The sequence below is a fragment of the Euprymna scolopes genome, chromosome 21 (genome assembly GCF_053919585.1).
Source record: "Euprymna scolopes isolate OS-2025 chromosome 21, ASM5391958v1, whole genome shotgun sequence".
Taxonomy (NCBI): Eukaryota; Metazoa; Mollusca; class Cephalopoda; order Sepiida; family Sepiolidae; genus Euprymna; species Euprymna scolopes.
In genome coordinates, this window is record NC_136502.1 from 39,051,381 (window position 1) to 39,074,178 (window position 22,798).

General features: G+C 35.1%; 1 protein-coding gene across 1 annotated transcript in view; it reads right to left on the bottom strand.

The window, feature by feature from the left end:
* Positions 1 to 22,798, bottom strand: part of LOC145242128 (glutamate receptor-like) — a 229,511-nt gene that overhangs the window by 187,067 nt on the left and 19,646 nt on the right. The window lies entirely within an intron of this gene.

Below are 22,798 nucleotides of genomic sequence, written 5' to 3' on the forward strand. Positions count from 1 at the left end.
AAATCTGCATAAATCAAAATATCATATTTAAGCGTATTTTATGACCGGGCTACACCGAGTGTCCCTGCTAATTTAGATAAATACTTTTGCAGTTTTAACTAAAGAGCTACCATAATATCAAGGCGTCTCCATTTACGCTGAAAATCCACAGAATGCCAACATCGATATATTACATATGAAAGTGTCTGCTGTAGAATTTCCACAGATCCCGCTAGTAGATAATAATTCTAACTATGCACTTTCTGTTAAATATGTATAGTTTCTTTTTTGTCTAAAAGAATTAATAAATTATTAAAGAATGAACAGCTGTTTAATAAAATATCTATCATAAAATAATAAAGATATATACTATAATGAGGCTCTATCTAGATCAGGTTACAAAGATAAAATTAGTTTAAATAAATCTAATAACTAAGTGATACCAACAAATTAACTGGGTTTAATCAATATGGTTGCATATCCGATAATAAGGCTATGGGGAAGAATAGAAGAAAAATAGTAATAGAACCAGCAGTAATACAACTGAAATTGAAGTACCTAGCGATTAGAACGAATAAGAGTGTTCCAAGCAAGCTAATACAAACAATAAACAAAGAAAAATAAGAGACGATCCGCCATATGGTTTAATCTACCATATAGTAAGCACATTCTCTGGAATATTCCAAAGATTTTTTAGAGTAACATTGATAAGAACTTTCCTATAGATAGTAAATTACGTAGGTTCTTTAATAAAAAATACTATTAAACTATCTTTCTTCACTACCAAAAAATCTAGCTGCATCACCAATAGGATATAATAACATTAAAATACAAAAGACATGCAACTCACAAGTTAAACACGAACTCATTGATACCAATAGTATAACCGAAAATAATTGTAATTGTAGAAATGAAGAATAATTGTCCATTAAGAGGAAACTGTTTAACTACAAATGTAGTATACAAATGTGGAGGAATTACTGCAAATAATACCAATGTTGGATATGCCAGCATTATGTTCAAGGGGAGATACAGACAGTACATGTGCTCTTTCAAAATTGAACCAAATGTAAACCCGATAAACTTCCCACCTTTTTAGGTAGATATGTTAAGGAATTAGTCAAAAATAAAATTCATTATGAATTGAAATGGTCAATTTTTGGTAAATCTAACAAATATGTATAAGAGGAAAAATGTAATTTGTGCACTTTGGAATCCTTCCAAATAGTAACATCTAAGGAGAATTTGCTGAATAAAAATAAACAGGATTTTTTTTTTTTTTTGTAAGTGAAAGTATTTTTGTAAGTGAAATTCTTTTTTATAAATGAAAGTTTTTTTCCAAAAGTGAAAGTAGTTTTTGTTAGTGAAAATTTTTTCTTAGTGAAAATATTTTCCTAGTGAAAATGTTTTTTATAAGTGAATGTTTCTTGGTAAGTAAAAGTACTTTTTATTTTTGTTAGTGGAAGTATTTTTGTATGTGAAAGTTTGTTTTTTTTTGTTGAAGAAAGCATCATTTTCAGTGTAAAACAAACTCTATTAAAACATTTCTACTCCATAATTTTGTTATCTAAAACAAACATATATAACGACATTAATGAAAACGTAAAAAAAAAAGAAGGTCGACGTCTATAATAGACGATATTAATGTCTGACAGTATTGATATGTTCTCCTGAACCATATTTGGAATGGCATCATGTCGACCGACCTCATCATCACTATCGATCTTGTCTCAGACAAGACACTGTTATCAAATTCACAAGAAGCTTATCAGCCATTACTCTTTCCAACTACCGAACCTCGACGGTTCTAACACAACTGAGATGTTGTCTATCCCAAGCAATTAAAAGTCCAAACCATAAAAAAAAATCATTGGATGCATACAGTAAAAAGTTGATGAGACAACATTATTAAAACGAATAGAAATTGTTTTAAAGATACGAACATGCAAAAAGAAAACATTGGGTTGAGCAACAATGATAGAATTGGTTGAATACGAAAAAAAAGAGATGTGGAAAATTATGGTCTCCGTGTTACTTATCTAAATATAAATTTCATTTGTTAGATTTTTCATGTTGGACTCAAGTAACTTCCACACTAAAATATCAATATTTCATTCTGGATAGCTATTTCCTTTGCTTTAGCATTAGTACATGTTATTAGGAAGAAAATTATATTTTTTGCTCATATTATCCAACTGGGACTTTTTTCTGAAGCAAATTTATATTAACCTCGCTGCCAACAGCAAATAACACTACCAATAATAATTGTTGACAATAATGCAGTATTGCATTTTTATCAATAATTAATAAATAATTTAGTGGAAACAAAATGTATTGAAAAGGAAAATAAAGAGAGTGGTTATACGTCAGTCCGACTGCTAAATGTGCACAATTTGTGCATAACCTGTGAGGTACATTGTTCCAGTCTTTATAGTAAGCGGAAAAGTTCATTGTTCTTATTTATTTACCTCCCCACGAGTGCAGAGTTAGATGCAAGGTTGGTTTTTAATGTGGAAAAAATCCAGCTCCTTAAAAAGGGGCACTCTGGATAGGAACAAAATAAAAATTGCCTCAGTCTAGAAGGATTTCTCTTCCGCTGATCAGGGACAGAAAAGGTGAAGTGTAGTATCAGAACGAACAGATACTACTTTGTTCCAGCCAAACTGCAAGGTGGGCACCACAGCAATTTGAATCTCTGAAATCTTTGCATTAACATTTTAAAAATACTAAATTTGCAAATAGTGTTGCTTATATACTTTATCTAATTCTGGCTACTTTTTTCTGAAGCAAATTTACATTAACGTTGCCACCAGCTTTACAATCACCGATAGCAAATAACACTACTAAAAATAATTGCTGGCAATAATGCAGCATCTCATTTTTGTTATTAATAAACATAATACAATATTATTTTTGCTATAGAAACAGATTTGAAAAAAATAGATGAATTTCTTGAGTCTTTGAATTAATATTTCAGAAATACTAAATTTACAAATAGTGTCGCTTATATACTTTATCCAATTCGGACTTTTTTTTTCCTAAAGCAAACTTCCATTAACATGGTCACCGACTTTGCAAATGACGCTGCCAATAATAATTATTGATAATAGCATTTGCGTTTTTGTTATTAGTTAATAAATAATACTTAGATAATATAATTTTCGCAATGGAAACAGATTGTTTGAATCTCTGGAAGTTTTCCAAATTGACTGCATTAACAAATAGTGAATTTGCAAATGGCGTGATTTTCACAAAACACATCATTTCCTTTGTGAATATTCATAATTTATAATAATATTTCTCATTTTTAGGTGCTTTTTACATAGGCAGTGCAGAAAGCATTTAAAATTTACTTTTAAGTTCCGAAAGATCTGAGTCCTTTAACCCTTGGTGGTCATGATATCGCTGCATTATTTCGTGTAGCGTGTCTTGGAAAAGAATAGCCTGATGGCGCCCATATTTCTCCAGGCTTCAGAACACATACAGCATCTGATCTTACCAAATAGTCATCCATTTCAGCACTGGCCAGGTTCAATGTCACTTAACTTTGGCGATCTAACAGGAACTGGTGTGTCAATACAATTATGCTGCATATTTTAAGCTACATATTCGCAAACATACAAACTCCATCCTGTTATACACAAAACAGAACTATTTCGCTGCTCAGACTATCAGATGAAACGTTGTGAATGCAACAACCAAGATGAGAATAGTAGTTCGAATAATCAGAACAGTAGAACCTCGGGATACGGTGGCCCTAGGATACGTATTTTCAGGGCACGATGTGGAATACAATGTTTTCTCGACTCCTGACTATGGCATTTGCCCTGCCTTACGGTGTTATTTATAATGTTATTTGATTATATACATGTGTATTATATACTGTACTGTATTTTGTTACTAATTTTTAATGCTGTATCTCGGGGTTTCTACTGTATACACTTACTATCATCATCACACAAAATTAAGTGCTCCCTCCTGACAGCAAGCGCTAATCCCAATGCTGTTTCCATGGTTTTCTCTTTCATCTTGTCTTCTAATTGTGTCGTCATCTCTCACATTGGCAGCTGCCAAGGAGGCACATAGTGGTTCACTCTGACACATTCCAATGATATCAGTTAAGCTCTGGACGCATGTGTGACACAGTCACAGGAAACAACTCTCTAATCATTAACATCAACATCTTAGTCGTTTATTGAGGCTTCTTTGTCGTCGGTTGACGGCAGCTCATCTCAGCCTCCTAAAAACGCTCTCGACCTGGTCCGAGCCAGAACCTGCCTTTAACTGTCTCCAACTGGAAACTGTCCTCAACTGTCCATAAACCGTCCCTAACTTCCGTAAACTCATGCAAAATTAACGCTAAATAAATTGACCTCCTTTGTCCAAGTCACTGCCACACCTTGATTAACAATCCTATTTCAGCTGCTTTTTGTGTACCTTGGTGAACAACTTCCTCTCAGTTGTCTTTCTACTAACTTCACTTCCTATACCTTTTGTTTTGCTGATCAACTTATTTCTTCTTTGCACATCGCATTCACATAAATGTTGGCTTGGGCTCAACCAGTAGCTGACGTAAATATGCTGAATGCTAATCAAGTTAATCAGCGCTTAGGCAATAAAAATCGAAGCAGACGACTTTTAACAAATTGGGGAAAAAAAAAATTACTTCTAAATCACACAAAAATTTGATCAGTTCAACCCCAACTCTAAAAAAGAAATGTCAACAATTTTCCTAAAAATTCTTACAACTTTTCTTGAAAAAGAAAAAAAAAACATAAATAAAAAGAAATTCCAATATTAAAAACTCACAAAAATTTTTTTTTAATTCTCTTGAAAAAAAAATTTTCTATTTAAAACAAAAAATGTTTTTTAATTATTCATGAAACTATTTTTAGAATTGTTTGTCAATTGTTTATTTTATTTATTTATTATTTATTTTTTTTGTAATTTGTACCTGATAAATATTATTTTTTGTTTCTTAGCGTTTTTAAATTTGATCAGCGTTCGGCATACTCAGATGATTTATGTCAGGTACCGGGTCGAACGCGAGCCGACATCAATGCGCTAAGTGCAAAAGTACCTTTTAATCTTCTTTTGTAAGATGGGTGGGATGTCCATCGTATCACACTGAAATAAATTATTGAAAAGAGATAAACTCTCTAGTTTTGAGCATTATTTTATCTTGCTATTTTGTTAATATTTTATTTATTATTATTATTTTTTTTTTTACACTTTAATTCATCCTAGCGTGACCTAAAGGAGCTACTATGATCAGGGGATAGATTTATAAGGCGCATTCTAAATGGAGAGTTGTGTAGCAAGGCGTTTGTTCACATTACATTTAAATTCCTGCATGTTCGTACAGTTGGGAAAACAAGGAGCAGGGATGGAATTCCAAGGACAAGCAATCCGAGGAAAGAAAGCCATTAGAGTAGAATGTTTTCTGACATCTGGAGACCTGTACAGTGAAGGTGTGAAATTTTGCTGCTTGTCAGGTTGGTCGCAGTATTTACATTGAGGCAGTACATGTTCAATAAGTTTACAGGAGCACATTCCATCGAAGTATGTTGCTGTGATGGTAGATAATATGGGATGTATTAGACTAGAGCCTCTTTTTTAATCCTGTTCAAGAGGGAGAAACTAGTGATGTAATGAAGAGCTAGCCAACAAAGATTAAAACAGGCTTTCTAGTGCAGACAGGATCAAGGGATCAAACCAAATCTAACTGGTTGACTCGGGCTTAAAACTGGAACTGTTAGGAAATGGATCGAGAAATAGAGGGAGCTGTGTAAATTATATTGTAGACACGTTTTACCGGAAGTGAGCGTCAGCTGATCGGATTTGCGTGTGAGTCACGTGATCGGGTTAGCTGGAATCAGAGAGTTGGATTTGGACGTAGACAAGAGTAGACGGCTTAACGGGTCGTCCCTCTCCCCTTCACTGGGGGGGGGGGACGAGCTGACGTGTGTGAAAATAAGACCTTGCCACACAAGCAAAGAATTCACTTTCCATTCTTCTGTGATCGATCTGGAAGGTGAATAAAAACTATAAAACCAATTCATCGTCTTGGAGTGAATGAATCTTCGTCTTAAACAGGTTTCCAGCCTCCCCTCCAAGACACGAGATGAATTCCAGGTGGACCAACATCAACGACGCATGAAACTATGTCCAAAATACACGTACCCCCCCACACACACACACATACAACTGCATATGACCAATTAAATATGAATATACAACAAATAGACAGAACAACTAGACAATCACACAACGTCCCTCTAATTAGATACAACAACACAACAAACCCCATTTTGGTTACCGTGACTACTTTTATACAACAGAACAACCTTGACAAAGACGAGTATTGAATGCATAATGACGTGTCAATGACGTAGGGACCCATATCCTTCTTCTACCCCTAAAATATATAGAAACGTACATGGGACATTTTTAGGCAGTCAGTTATTCTTTTCTTTTTTTGTTTACTCATGTTCACCCCTTACAAAGCATAAAGGACATAAGGGGCTACTATTAGGGGCCATGTCTAGGAAAGATTAAGAAGATATTTGTTTATGTTACATTTAAACTTCTGCATATCAGTACAGTCAGGGAAGCAGACAGCAGGAAGGGAATTCCAAAGTTTAGCTGTTCGAGGGAAGAAACTATTAGAATAGAAAGCTTTCTGGCATTTAGGGACATCAACTGTGAAGGGGTGAGATCTTATTGTTAAATGGGTTTGTCGGGGATATTTACGTCTTCAGTTCGAGTTTAGAGTCGATAGTTCCAGTTTGAGAGACACAGTTGTCAGTTATTCTGAGACTTCTCATGGAAGTGGCAAGAGATAGCGATGTATAGCAGAAGAATCGATAGAGAAATTCCCACCTTTCTAGGATAGGCAGAGAATAGGAGCGTGACTTCGACCGTGAAACAAATAAAGTTCCAATTGTCAAGAGAAATGAGGCCTGTGTTGTTATGAGCTTTTGTTCCAGGGGAGCCGACACGGTCAAGAGCTGCAGAGACAAGATATAAAGGTACGTTCTGCTTTCTTTTCTTATAATCCCTTCCCCTCAAAGGACTGATGCACCGTAAATATGAACATTGGCTCAATATAAGGAGACACCATCGTAGATGTAGCAATAATACTGCAGGCATGGGCGAATGATAGCTTTAAATATAGGATACTGGCAAATGCGAGAAGTTTTCTAGCCTGGAAGAGGATCCCACTATCTTTGCAGCAGACTTGCCAGCATCTTCTATGTATTTATTCTAATTCATGTTGCCTGTGAATGTTAAGTAATCTGAACGTCGAACTCTTTAAAGGCTGTTATCAGCCATGGTAATCAGTGGTTGGAAAAGTTTCTTACAAATTGCAGTCGCTTTCAGTTCAATTTAGAGTGACTTGTCTGACTGCGTCTTTGACTAAAAATAGCTTCTTTTTTTTTTTACATAGGAGTCACCACCTATCAAGGCCCGGAGGCCAATCGAGGATAAGGGTTAATGAGAATACAGAAGTCAATGGGATAATATTGTAGTAATCATTAGTAGTCGAACTTTGGTAAATTTGATTACTTAAGAGAGCGGTTCGACAAGAATTTGTTTATGTTGGACTTGAAGATGACTAAATTGTAGTCAGTTGGAAAGCAGGCAAACGGAAGAGAGTTCCACAGGTGTGCAGTTCTAAGAAAGAAGCTTTGTTTATGGAATCTACATTTAGATTTAGGCACACATAAAGAGGGAGGGAAATTATTGATAGTAGTTTCAGCTTGACAAGTGTTTTTTATGAAAGTTTGGCAAGGGGGGACCATAGATTGGCGCTCAGACGAGCACTTGCCATGAAAATAACAATAAAGCAGAGACATGCACGCAACGTCTTTTCTGTGGGAAAAAGATTGCAGGGAAGAGAAAAGGGCATCCCCCCCCTAGACTACTTGACCAATTTACGTGATTTTTGGAATATATCTTTGTTTCGTCACAAGCACGTACATCATACAGTTTTTATTTTTATTTTTTTAATGTAGGGCGAGTTCTGAGCAAGAACCAAAATGTCATGGAGATCTCACCTATTACGTCACTAGAGAGAGTCTTCCCAGTAATATTAATAGACAAAGTGACTATATACAAATTTAGAAGCAATCTCTCGCAGCATAATCTCCTTAATATTCTGCTTCTTCCTTCCTTAATTATTCTGTACGTATATACTTTGAAAAAGACCAAATACAATTTTTGAAAGCCAAACTGCTTCAAAAAAGGCCAACTTCATTAATTTTGACTTTAAAAAGTCAATGTGGCAACCTCTGAACAAGAATATGAGAGTGACCTCCCTTTGATGTAGCCTCGTTTTCGAATATCATTATAATGATATAAGATTATTGTTGTATTGGTGTGAGAAAGGAACTTGTAGCAATTTTGACATGCAGCGGTTCTTCACCGAAGAAAGAAGTCAATGAAACGTTATATAAAATCGTGAACATTCGATTGGATTTAGAACAAGTGAAGCATGCATGGTCCCCCGTGAATGCACAGTGAACGAGGCATAAAAAAATGACTAAGTTCAGCATTTGCCCCCTCTCCCCATTTAGCCTCAAAAGTCCCCAGAGGACATCAAATTCTGATGAAAATGAACAAACGGTGCAGTTTTAGGCCTTAACATATGTAAATTTATTATGCACCATGAAAAAAAAAAAAAATCCCTAAGTCTATCATTTGTACCCCCTCCCCATTTAGCCCCAAAAGTCCCCAAGGCCTTAACATATTTAAATTTGAGTTCAGCACCATGCAAAACTGCTAAGTAGATATACACAGAAAATTTTGGACAAATATGGTAAAACAGTCCCAAAAATGGAATGTTTTTATTAGGCCTAAAAGAGCCCCTGGGTTATAGAAAAGAGGTATAGACAAAGAAAGTTATATAAAAATCAGTTAGATTTTTTCAAAAAGTTTTAAATCCAAGGAATCAACTTTTTTGAATAAGCACGAAATGTCAATTTTAGCCATTTTAACCTGAAAGGCACCCTTGGGGGGCAACCAGAGTTTTCCCAGAAAATCCATTCTGTTACTTTTTTACTCATACCATGTTTAATGTTTGTGCAAAAATTTTTTTAAATTCCAAGATGTAGTTATTGAGAAAAGTGCAGACAGAAGAACAGATGAACAGACAATGATGAATTTACAGGTCCACGATCCTTTTGTCGGGGGACCAATAATTTTAGGTTGTAAGATCATAAAGTCAGCTAAGAGTAATTAAGTTTAGATAAAATTAATAGAATTTAAAATGTTATTAATTAATTACTTAAATTCGTATGGCTTAAAATTTGTTATTTGTGCTTGTTAACTGCAGTGTTTATCGCAAAGGTTGAAACGGATTTTTCATAATTCTTTCAAGGTTGCTGCAGTATCTCTTGTAGCAGTTACAAATAATCTATTTTCTCTTGTGAATCAATGCCCCACCCCACCCTGCTGAGTTATTTGGCCACACACTGACCAATCAGCTGATGGAGCACAAGGAACTTCTTTAACCCTCTTTTGGGAACCATAGTCAGACAGCAGAGAGAACCCAGCCAGCAGCAAAGTCAGACACCTCTTTTTTTCTCTCTCGTCTCTATCCGCTCAACATTCCAGCATCAACAATTTTCACCGAAGATAACTGCTGGTCAACCTGGGACTACACAAAGAACAGCTTCCTGACCTACACATCCAAAGAACGTTTTTATTTCTTCATCCTCAACCCGGACACAGTCCAACTTTTAACTTTCTGCTGCCCAAATAAATCCTTTCATTGTTTTGTTCTATAAAGGGTTTTTGTTATTTATTCCACACTTTTGTGTTCGATAGTTAATTATTTAAATAGGGATGCTAATATGCAATCCCTTAAAAATGGTGACCCCCGAGGTAATCTAAACAAGCAACCTTCTGAGAGAGTTATAGGTTAGCACTCCTAATTTCTACTTTAAACTGGGTGATCGATATGCTAATTTGATGGATTTGCAAACCAATCAAAGAAACTCATACACAACATCGATAATAATGTCCTTATTGCGCTTTTTATTTTTTATTTATTTTTTTTTACATAGGCATCACCACTTATCAAGGCCCAGAGGCCACTCGATGATAAGGGTTAAAAATGCATATAGTAGTCAATTGGACAATATAGTAATCGTTAGTAATTGAAATTCAGTAAATTTGTTAACTTAAGTGGAACGGCTCATCAAGAACTTGTTTACATTGGACTTGAAGACAACCATATTTTAGTCAACTGGAAAGCAGGCAAATGAAAGACAGTTCTACAGGCGTGCAGCTCTAAGAAAGAAACTTTTAGGCACATATAAAGAGTGGGGAAATTATTGATTGTGTTTTAAGCTAGACTAGTGTTTCTTGTGAAAGTTTGGTGAGGAGGGACCATTGATTGGAGCTCAGACGAGCACTTGCCATGAAAATAACAATAAAGCAGAGACAGACTCGCAACATCTCTTCTGTGAGAAAAAGGTTGCAAGAAAGAGAAAAGGGCATCCCCTACGAGGCTACGAAGTCTATTTTGAACTCTATCAAGGCAGGATAAGTCCTTTCTAGCAGCTCCTGCCTAGATGTGGCAACAGTACTCCATCCTTGGACGTACCTGGCTCTTATATAGGTAGAGAATTGCATCAGCAGTGAGATATCTACTTGATCGATAGAAAGATCTACCATTTTTCAAGCAACCTTGGCAACAGATTTGATGTATGTGTTCCATTTCAGATCAGGAGTAAAGGTCAAGCCCAGAAGTATGTCAAAACATGAAGCCTCCCCAAGACGAGAGTCATTCATTACAATTGATGCCAGATGGAGATCGGAGCGTTGATGATGTAAAGAATGAATTGGATTTTCCCTAATTCAGCCTTCGTGGGGAGGCAAGTAAATAGAAACTAAAAATTCTAGTGGTAAGGTAAAGGGGACATTCTTTTATCCCCTTTTTTAGGAGAGTGGGTGATTCAGTATTTTATGTATACCATATCTGTTTTGAAAGCTGCAAGCCATGGATGACTAAAAAGAAAAGGGGTATTAGAAAATCGTGACCCGCATAACAATAATTTGCGCCAGATAATGATAAATCTTAGCTGCGACTCAGTGCTCGTTGAATCCCTTAAATATCACAAGATGTAAGCTGAGGAAGTCCTTTAAACCATTTCCGTAATGAGAACAACTGTACTCTCTACTATTACATAAAAAGAACTTTGTCTCTGTGTGTCCGTGTGTGTATCTGTGCGTGTGTCTGTGTGTAAGTTCGTTCCTATGGACTCTTAAACGGCTCGGACAATTTTTTTGAAATTTCACACAAATGTACTTTATGTGCTTGGCAGTTTTCTTAAATAGGTTTTGTATAGGAATGTCTTCAATAAGCATCAATAATCGAAAAAATCCGATGAAAGAAGGGACAAGCAATTTTAACTAAAGTCAACACCTTTACAGCCTAACATTATAAGTATGTTTGAGAAATGTTATAACCACACAAACAGAAAGTCACGGCATATAAAATCAATAGCAGGTTCTTTGATATGACACGGGCGCGTTCGAAATGAGTGTTTCTGTTTAGAGCACAATTGAAGTATGATATTTGACTTTTACATTTTAAACTTTAATTCAAGCCATTATATATAAAAATAGTTTTATAAAATTAACAGTAGGTTCTCTACAGTGCAATGTAAACTACAATATATTGTGTACTAAGTGAGGAGGCATGTGAAGCTTCCTCTCGGTGCAACGCGATGGGTCCCCAACAAGAGCAGGCAATCAATAAATTTGATTGAAAAATGGACATTTTCACCAATTTTGATGACAATAAAATATGGGAGCAAGAAACATTCGTTGATCATCATTAAATCCCGGGTAACGTCAAGTCTTCCTGCTAGTTTCATTATATATTACTTATTGCTTCTGCACTAAATATATGTAAAATACGATTAATAAGAACATACTTACAAACTGATATTAATAATAAAACCTGTCAGTGTTTCTATTTATTATACACACTTGATAAACCATTCAATTCATAGAATTTAATTAAAGGCAATGTTTATATTTTCACAATCAACGTTGGCTTTTTTTAGGATTTCAGATAGAAATATTCAGCTTATTGTAACCAATGCATGTGTAGGTACTCTTGCTGACCACAAAATGCCTAGACAGTTCAATCAACATTCCCCGTTAGAGGCGTTTCAGGCCATTAGCAATAAACTAACCGATTCTCAAGAGGTGAGAACGCAAAGCCTGAAAGGGTGGACCTCTTAGAACTGCACAGAACCATTCCACAGAACAAACAACATCAACAATAGCATAGTCCCTACATATCTGATTTTGGTGACCCCCGTCTTGGTTTAGTAGATGTAGAGTAATCGAGATAGCCGGTTCAGTTACGGGGGAAGGAGGGAGGGGGCAATAAAACTGAGAGGAAGTGATAAGAATGGATTTGAGAGAAAGAGAGATAAATAAAGACCTGGCCAGAGCAGAAGGTGGACCTTGGGTTTACTCTCAGCAGATCTATAACTCTCCCTTCTTTTGCCCTTTAGGTCTTACTTTCTTTGAACAATGTTTCTGACAATGAGGGAAGAATTGCTGTTTTCTGGGTTGAATCTATCCATCTAACACTTATCATTGGCAAGTTTTTAACTTTGAAGTAACATATTTCTTCTTTTTTAGTTTCTTACATAAGGTGGCTTCATGTCTTGTCTGAAGCAATTCCATAAAAAGAAAGAGAGAGGTTAGTTTGGAAGTTAATTTCTAAAATCCGTCCAACATACGTAAGCATATACAACAGACGTTCAGTCGATTGTAGTGGTGGTGTAGGTGGTGGTGGTGATTATGATGATTATCATCATCATCATCATCATATGAAGGAGGAGGGAGATGAGAAGGCGAAAGAGGAGAGAAGGATGAGAAAGAGAGGGAGGAGGAGAAAGAGAGGGGGAAAGAGAGGGGGAGAACGAGAGGGGGGAAGGTGGGGAGGGAAGGAGGAGGAGAAAGGGTGGTAGTGGTGGGTGAGGATGAGGAGGAGGAGGAGGATAAAGAGAGGAGGAGGAGGAAGAGAAAGAGAGGGGGAAGGAGGAAGAGGAGGAAGAGAAAGAGAGGGGAAAGGAGGAGGAAGAGTCGTGGACGAAGAATGTCTTAACAGGTATGTCACAGATTATGAAATTAAAGTAGAATGCATAGGCAGTGGTTACGACCCCAACGGGTTACGTTTATGTCTACTAGTTGTATAAAGCTCATTGGGAAATGTACTTTTATTCGCGTCTGTGTTAAAGCGAGACAACAGCCTCATTGTCAGGCAATTAGAATCACTGACGAGAGGCAAACATAGTTAACAAAATGCTTGCATGGATGATGCTTCAAGAACTGCGTGAAAAAAATATCTACTCTATTTTGTAAAAAAAAAAAAAAAAATGAAAAAAAAATGAACTGAATAAATGATGTAAGGAAAAAGTAAATCGCAACGAAATAAATATGTGAGAAATAAAAAGAAGGAATCAATTTATTCCGTCTTTCACCGCGAAATGTTCTTATCGATTTCACGGTGAAAAATTTTCGCGCTTCTCAAAGTTAGAAAGAAAAGAAAAGAAAAAGAAGAAAAGAAAGAAAGCAAAATGAACAATCTCATTTACGCTAATGTAGTTAAGATGAGCCACAATTTAATACACTCCATCGTCCGGTCTATGTTAACCACTTCTCGTCATGTGTGTGTGTGTGTGTGTGTGTGTGTGTGTGTGTGTGTGTGTGTGTGTGCGTGTGTGTCCGTGCGTGTGTGCGCGCGCGTGCGCGTGTGTGTCTCGCTTCTACGTGACTTCGTAGCGTGGATCCTGGCTTGCATAGAATATAGAGTAGTGAAAATGTACCAAGACTCGTGCTGACAATTAAACATCACATAAATGTTGAAAATAGATAAAAACCGCAAATGCTGAATGAATGGGTCACTACTGCTGCTGTAATCGCATATTTACCGAATAATCAAACGCCTTCCTGTTTTGAAAATCTTCCGCACTCAACGGCGTAACTTAATCTGAAAACCTCCACGAAGTTACGTTCCAGCAAGTCATCCATATATTACGTTCCTTCCAATTTACATCATGGTTAAAATATTTTGAAGCGGTTGTCTGACATGGCCACCGTAAAGTAGGCCTTTGCACTAATGTCACATAATAAGGTACGACGGTCAAGGTATTAGACAATAGCACGACATTCTCTCTCGGTAGCCGTGGCAATAGGCGACTATTACCAAGGATAGTTATTTTCTGTTCTCAAAGATATTGCTGAGGAGGGAATTATGAAACTAATCCCAAAAATTAGTGTATTTTCTTTTCCAAAAGATAAAGAATTATTTTACATTTGGACACGTGCAATTAAAATAGAGTTTGGTTTGTTTTTTGTTTGTTTGTTTGTTTGTTTTTTCTTTTTTTTTTGCCGGGAAAATACTATGAAGTTTTATATTTTTCAAAAAACGTATTTGATTATTGTTGCAATATATTTTTATAAGTGGAGCGTATGATTAAAGAAAATTGGAAGTTTCTACTTATAGACACTGGCTATAGGAACTGACCAATCAAATGGAGCCACGTTCTGCTAGCAGCCAATCAGAAACCGGAATCCCTCCATAAAAATATTAGATCTTTAAGAATCCCCGCACATAGTTTTCTGTGTCCACATAATGAAGATCTTTACTCTTTGTCTACAAACTTTTAAAGTTCAAGTTACCTACCGAAACCTTCTTTTTATCTCTAGAACTTATTCAGATTAGTTACCCATCGGAAACTCTTCTAAAATTAAACATGGCTTTCAATTAAAAATTTATTAATTCACACGCTACGTAAATGTTAGGTTATAAATGCATATGTTTTCAAATAATCTTTACATGATATTTTTTAACGATCTTTTTTCTTGGTAATACAGCAAACATTATGTTGAATTATTTTTCTTTTAACTGCATATTTTCTTATAAAGGTCTAAAGAAAAAGTGGAGTTTTTGGTCAAAAAGTTGAACATTTTTACAAAATTGTTTTACAAGCACTTCAATCGAATGTGCTTCGACTAACTTGCTGTTTTGGTGCCCTCTTGGACGTAAATACGACTGACGTAACCTTTTTATTCTAATGCCCCCCCCCCTCAAACTGATAAATTTCGGAATTTCCTCCCTGCTCCCTGTTTCCCTGATTGTACTGATATGTAGACATGTAAATGCATCTCAAGCAACATCTTCTTGCATATCACGTCACGTAGGATGACCCCCTAATCTACAGTCGTCCCTTATATCTTCATGGCAATGTGTCTTACTTGAGGGTGAATTAAAATGATCGAAATGTGTATGTCGATATGTTTGATTTCCGTTTTTTTTTTTTGTTGTTTGTTTGTTTTGTTTTGTTTTAATTTTCTTATTTTGTTCTAGCTGGTGATGGGGCATCCTACTGGATACCAGACATTCACTAGCTCATACATTCTAACCCAGAGATCTTTTTAAGATTCTTAACTGTGCCTTTAAGTGCAGTCAATTGTATTTTTCTTGCACTTGTTTCGCCGGGTATATTTGCGAGGTAGTTTTTTTTATTCTCTTTTTCTGGGTCCAGCTGCTTCTATAATTACTGGAATGGTTGATATCTTCCTAAGATTCCAGTTTCTTTCCACATCTTTTTTTTTTTTTTAGGTTTAATAGCTGTGTGTGTTTTTTTTTTTAGGTTTAATAGCTGTGTGTGTTTTTTTAGGTTTAATAGCTGTGTGTTTTTTTTTAGGTTTAATAGCTGTGTGTGTTTTTTTTTAGGTTTAATAGCTGTGTGGCTGTAGGGATTGCATAGTCATTCCAACTGTTCTTTCTGAAATATGTTCCGAGGACCTACTGCTACATTTAATATTCAACTTTTTTACAGATGATCCTGTGGAGATATTTATACACTCCATTATGTCGCATCACTTAGTAGCCCATCTCCAGTAGAACCTTACAGTTGGATGTTAGGTGGCTCACACTATACTTCCATGTGACAAAACCTGCACTTGTCATTGCTGAGACCACTCATCTTCTTAAGAGCATTGGTTAGCAAGCGTTGATCTTGGACAGTAATTATAATCCTCTCCTGATCACAGTGGAGCGATCCTCATTTTACACAGTCTATAGAGGCTTCCTTATCTATATACAGTAGAACTCTGGGATACGGTGCCCCTAGGATACGTTTTATTCAGGTTACGATGTGAAATACAATGATTTTCCGGCCGTTGGTTACGGTATTTGCCTCGCCTTACGGTGTTATTTATATTATTTGATTATACACATTTGTATTATATACTGTACTGTATTTTATTACTATTTTTTTAATGCCGTATTCTGAGGTTCTACTATAGTCCTAGATGAATTCATCCAAGCAATACTCGACGTGTTGTTGGTTGGCACATTCTTCCATTTTTTTTTTTTTTTTTTTTTTTTTGCAATTTAAGGTCTTGGTGTATTTTTGTCAACTCTTTGGGGCTATTTCCATAACAGGCTTCTTTTGTGATTCTGTCTCGTTGGTGAAACATTCTTATCCAAGATGTTTGGTCAGTTAGTGATAGAAGTTGTTCTGCTAGTTCTTGTTTCGCAATGTCGGTATACCATCATGAGGTTTGAATTCTGGGAGCTTATCGGATATTGCCAGGTGCTCACGGTAGTGGCTCGATATCGATGATCAATTTCTGAGAGATCCATATCTCCAGCTCTTCAGTATGAAGATAGTGTCCATATGCCGCCTTTGTCAGAATGTGCAAATGAGTGTGCTTCTGTGTCTGTTAGCTGAGTAGTCATTTATCTCCCCTCCCAGCCCGGAAGAGCAAGGGTGGGGTGAACGTAATGCCTGTCTCTAGATATGATATAGATATGAAAAGTCTTTATTAAAGTTTGTGCCGATTTCCACTCTATGGAGGCCAGGCGCGAACGCAGACCTCACAATTTTATTATACCCTCCCTATTTAACTTAAAACATACTTATCAGCGTATTATTATGTACATCTATATCAAAAACACTTGTAAACGCTTTTTTAATTTTTTGATTTTTTATTTCCATACTTTGTGGACCAGGCGCGAACGCAGACCCCACAATTTTAATGTACCACCGTTCTGCCAGATCAAAAATACTCATTCCTGTGTCTCGATACATCTTCTATCATTATATGTAATCAGTTTTGTAAAATAGTCAACCATTTAGGAGCCTATTCGTGACCAGACACACACACACACACACACGCACACACACACAAACATTCAGCTTTATATTATATATATATATATATATATATATATATATATATATATATATATATATATATATTCTAACTGACATTCATCATTATTCATCCAGAGGAAGTCTCGAAATAAAGACAAAACGTTGATGACACATAACTTGGTTTACTCCTTTTTTTTTATTTATTTCCATTATTCTCATTCTATATATACATACACACACACACACACATGCATACATATATATATATATATATATATAAATATAATTATTTAAATATTTATTTAAATAGTTTTACATGCATAAAAGTAAATTATCCATAGACATGTCTGTTTCGAAGTATCACTTCTCTTCAGTAACATGCATGTCTATGGATAACTTACTTTTATGCACATAAAAATAAAAAGGAAGCACAAAATAAGTGGATAGTCCTTAATCCGTGGAGTTTCAAACAAGTACTTTCCTTCTCATCAGAGGGATTTTGCTCACTTGCCTTTTGGATTACTTTGGACCATCTTTCAATTACGTGATTCCCTTGGATTTTACTTGTGGAAATGGAAATTTAACCAACTTTTTTGGATTCTGGATTTTTGGATTTTACCGTTATTGGATATTTTACCCTTCACCAGACTATCCATTCACGTGAAATCGCCTTTTTCTTCGCCATATTCTCTCTCCTTCACTATTTGTTACCAAGTAAGATCTATGACTTACTCGTAGTTTCATTAAATGCATTAGCAAGCAAAATCCGATCCCGCATTTTGCTAAATCCTACACTGTGATGAGAAGGAAAGTACTTCTTCAAAACTCCGCAGATTAAGGACTATCCACTTATTTTGTGTTTCCTTTTTAAAATTAAATAGTGTTTTTTAACATGTTTTATTAACTACTTGTTCTTATTATAATCTCTATTTCCTATTTGGTTTTATGGAGCTTTTACATCTGGTTGAGATTACATTATAAATATTAACTCTTCAATATTTGTAATATACTTTAGTTTTGCCATCTTGGCTTATTTTGGTAAACTTAACTGTAATTCTTATTTCATTGTATATATATATATATATATATATATATATATATATATATATATATATATATATATATATATATATAAAATATTTATTATGACACTATATATACATATTTCAAGGTCGTACCATTGGTTTCGTTACGCTGAATCAATCATAAGAGGTTGGAAAAAAACAGTGTATCTTCAGCTCTGCCATCCACGATCGAGCACATTATTGTATTCTATTCATCGCCTCCTGACACGCTAAAGGTATTCAGGATATAAAACCCATGAATTAAAACGAGGTTATGAAGCGTGCTCAATAAAAAAGAGCCAAATATATTATTTTTATTTACATAGACAAGTATTACGTACTCGCTACATTAAACATGCTAATGTTTCAGAGAAAATTGGTTTATTAAAAATCACCCCTCACACTCCAAGTAAGCGTTTTAATATTTTATTTTTTATATAAAAAAAAAATATTTCACTTCTTCATTTAAGGACAAGATGCTCTGAATAGCAGATATAAACTTTATTTCTCTCGCCTGATGAGGAACAGTTGTTGTTTTTTTAATATACCAATTTGTTCTGAAACATTAGCATATATAGTGTAGCGAGTATGTAATACTTGTCTATATTAATAAAAATGTCAATGGATAATTATATTCTAAGAATAATATATATACCCTCCCCATTTAGGGAGTACCAAATTGATCAAAGGGAAAATTATTCCCAACTCGCATTTAGGTAAAAATGCTCTTTTGTATAAATAATTGAATTCATTCAAAAACGTATCGCTAACAAAAACAAATAAAAGCATCTAAACTCCTGACAATATATATATATATATATATATATATATATATATATATATATATATATATATATATATATAAATAAACTCCTGACAAAGATGCGTCCGGGATAAATGTTTTCACATGCTTTATTTTCTTTAAGGGAAATGTCTTTATATAATTTTCTACTGTTAAAGTGTTTTTTATTCAATAAGTCTGAAGAAAGGCTGTTCTTGTAAAAATTTTCAAACGCCATAATGTTTTAATTTGTCCAATTAGTCTTGAAACAATTGTAACTAACAATGAAATACACTTTTTGTTGCTATCAATTCTTTTTTTGTAGTCTTGGTTTTTGTTAATACAGTATATATATATATATATATATATATATATATATATATATATATATATATATATATATATATATGTAAGAGCAAAAATAGGAAAATGTGGAGTTACATACTTTACAAATTTATTATATTCTCTAAAAGTGCATCAAAGTAAATTAAACATCCATTTAAATTGTCATTTAAATCTTGATTTTTCAAAGAAAAGGCTTCTCCTCATCAAGAGGTGAAACCAGTTATTTAGCACAAAAAGATTTTTGCATCATATAAAACCATAACTGTGATATCAAAACTGATAGAATCATATGCATTATAATTTCCAAGGGAAAAAGAGGGAATACAACAGGAAATATGATTGTACAGTCAGTAAAAAATGTTTTTGGTATGCATTAGCAATTCCACGAAAATATGGTTATCATATTGCCCCCCCCTTTTTTTTTTTAAGTATCCTTGAGGCCTGAAATTAGCGACCATCTCCAAACAATATAGATCATCATTTTTTTATTTATTCGTGTTTGGTTAAGTAAAAGTGACAGTAACATACTCAGAGATAATAAATCCTACATTCAGTTTCCACTTTTTAAAATTATACAGGTCGGTAGAAAATAAAATTTTCTTGTATTTTGTAAAATGAGGGAGTGGGACAAATGCTGAACTTAGTCATTTTATTTATGCCTCGTTAACCGTGCACTCACGGGGGACCATGCTTGCTTCACTTGTTTACTTAGCCTACTCTCTGGATTCCGAATTCTTCCGGTGACTCCATGGAATAATAAATCATGTGCGAACCAATCACTGTTCTCCCTCTGATACGGCACAATCACATTAACACACTCGTTCTTGTTAGATCACTAATGTTAAGCAACGCTGAGTTGGTCAGTACCAAATGGGTAACTATTTAGGAATATCAGATACTGTATGTACGAGAATCTTAATACTTTCTTACAAGAACTAGAAAAGCCTAACTTGATCGTCTTCGCTGATGAGGATATACAAGCGACTGGGGAATGCTTGTGAATTTCATATTCCCATGACACTTTCTCCTTTAGAGGAATCCAGTTCAACCCACGTAGGATAAGTACCATTGATAGATAGCTAGTTCACTCTAATTCTGCCATTTGTGAATGGTTTGTCACTCTTCCTGGCACATAACTAGAATCGCAAATCGTTTCCGGTGCCTGAAACTGTTATATGCTTCTTTTCTTTCATTTGATTTAATCTCTGCTTGTAACAGTCTGTTTTTTTTTTTGTTTTTCACCATTTTCTGATTAATAACCCAAAAAACTTTGGTATGCCAAAAACAAAAGAGATTCTACCAATTAATGAATTATTTGCAATAGCCATTACGTTTTGGCATTAAGTAACCACCAAAAAGGGTTAATATGTCATTGGAGGATTTTCCCTTAGGCCACGAAGTCACCATTGTTGAGATGGTTTATTCTCTGTCGATCTGCGGTATGGTTCTGTGTGGTTCTAAAAGGTCCACTCCCCCAGGTTTTGTCTTCTAACTCTTTGAGAAGGGATTAGTTTATTGCTACTCACTTGAGGCGCCACAACTGGGGAATGCAAATGGGGATGCCCAGGCATTTTTTTTTTTTAATGCCAGAATGCTCCTTCACTATAGCGTTGGCTTTTCAAACCTCATTTTCCGTCCCTTGTGTTACGTCTTTCCGCCATAGGAACGAGATAAATAATGCAAAACAAACGTGTTAAACTAATCGTTGTGTCATTTGAAATCAGTATTGGGTTTCGCTATTAAATCAAACAATATGTAAAATCGGGTTAGGTAATTTCGGATAAGAAAGAAGGTTATTTTATATTAACACGGTCACCCAGCGTTGCCTGGGAGCATGAAAAACCAAATAGAAGAATTCAAAAGTTTAATATCTATATTTTTAAACTCTCTGTCTCTCTGTCTGTCTCTCTCTCTCTCTTTTTCTCTCTCTCTCTCTCTCTCTCTCTCTCTCTCTCTCTCTCTCTCTCTCTCTCTCTCTCTCTCTTTACTCCATTTCTCCTTTTTCTCCTGCTTCCTACTTTCTCTTTCTTTGTACAACCCTAGCTTTCCCTTTTTTGCATATTTTCACACTAGTTAAAGTATTTGGTTTGGAGATTAGAATACACTAGCAGTTATTTCGGTGTTGTCCAGGAATGAATAAAAAACTATTTGTACTTCTACTTCAACCCTACATTAATATTTACTCATTAGGAGCTTCCACACATCATCAGTTATTCCTCACTGAAAATAACCGGTGGTGTTCCCTGGAGTCTGAGTGATAACAAGTCTCCCCAGATTTCTAGTACTCTCCAATTCTTTCCATAACCATTGCAAGTGATTTTGCACTATCAACCACTTACCATTGATTTCTCGCTGGCAACGACTGTTGGTCATCTCTGAAATTTGAATGGCAATACGCCTCTCCAAGGTTCCAGTTGTAGAAATCCAGTTCCCTCCTCATTCTTTCCATCCTCCTTAACCCTTCCCTATCATCTGTGTGGCATCATACACTGTTGGTGTTATTACAGTTTGTGTGTGTTTGGGAGGGGGGGGTCATTATTGCCATCCACTGTAGAGTCTCAGTCTTCCCTTTGATTCCAATTTCTCCAAGTCTTTTATCTAGTTTTGAGTTGGTATTATATTGACTTTTTTTCATGCTTCATACCCCTTTCAGTTCATTGGTACGTTCTGTGCATTTGCTTTGTTTTTTAGTTTCTTGGATTTTCACTTTGTGGAATGCTGGGATGGCAAAATCTAGGATTTGGTAGTTTAGTATTATTATTCTTATTATTATTATTATCAATATTTGTACTCACTAGAAGTTCTCACACAGGTCATCATCAGAGATGACTGACTCACAATAACTGGTGGACTTCCCTGGAATCTGGATAACAAGTCTCCCCAGATTTTCAGTACTCTCCACCTCTTTCGATAACCTTTGACAATGTCTTTGCATTATCATAACACTCGCTTGCCATTGACTTCTCACTGACAATGATCATTGATCTTCACTGGAATTTAAGTGGCAACAAGCCTCCCCAAAGTCCCAGGTTATTTGAATGCTATATATCATTTGAAAGCCTAATATTATATTATATATATATATATATATATATATATATATATATATATATATATATATATATATATATTTATATATATATATATATATATATATATATATATACGAGAATGCGTGACGACACTTCTTAATCTATATACTCAACAAATTTTTGATCTAGACTTGAAATTTTGTATATAAGGAATTCAGACATGTGGATAACGTTCTGATCGGTTTTCATCCGGAAAAAAGGCGCAGCTAAAGGGACAAAATTGAAAAATTGGTACATGGGGAGAGAGGGAGGTAATCGGATTTTATCTGTCAACTGTTTCACAAATGCGCATGCATGGCCGTGAAATACAACAGCTTCTTTATGTTAAGAATAAGT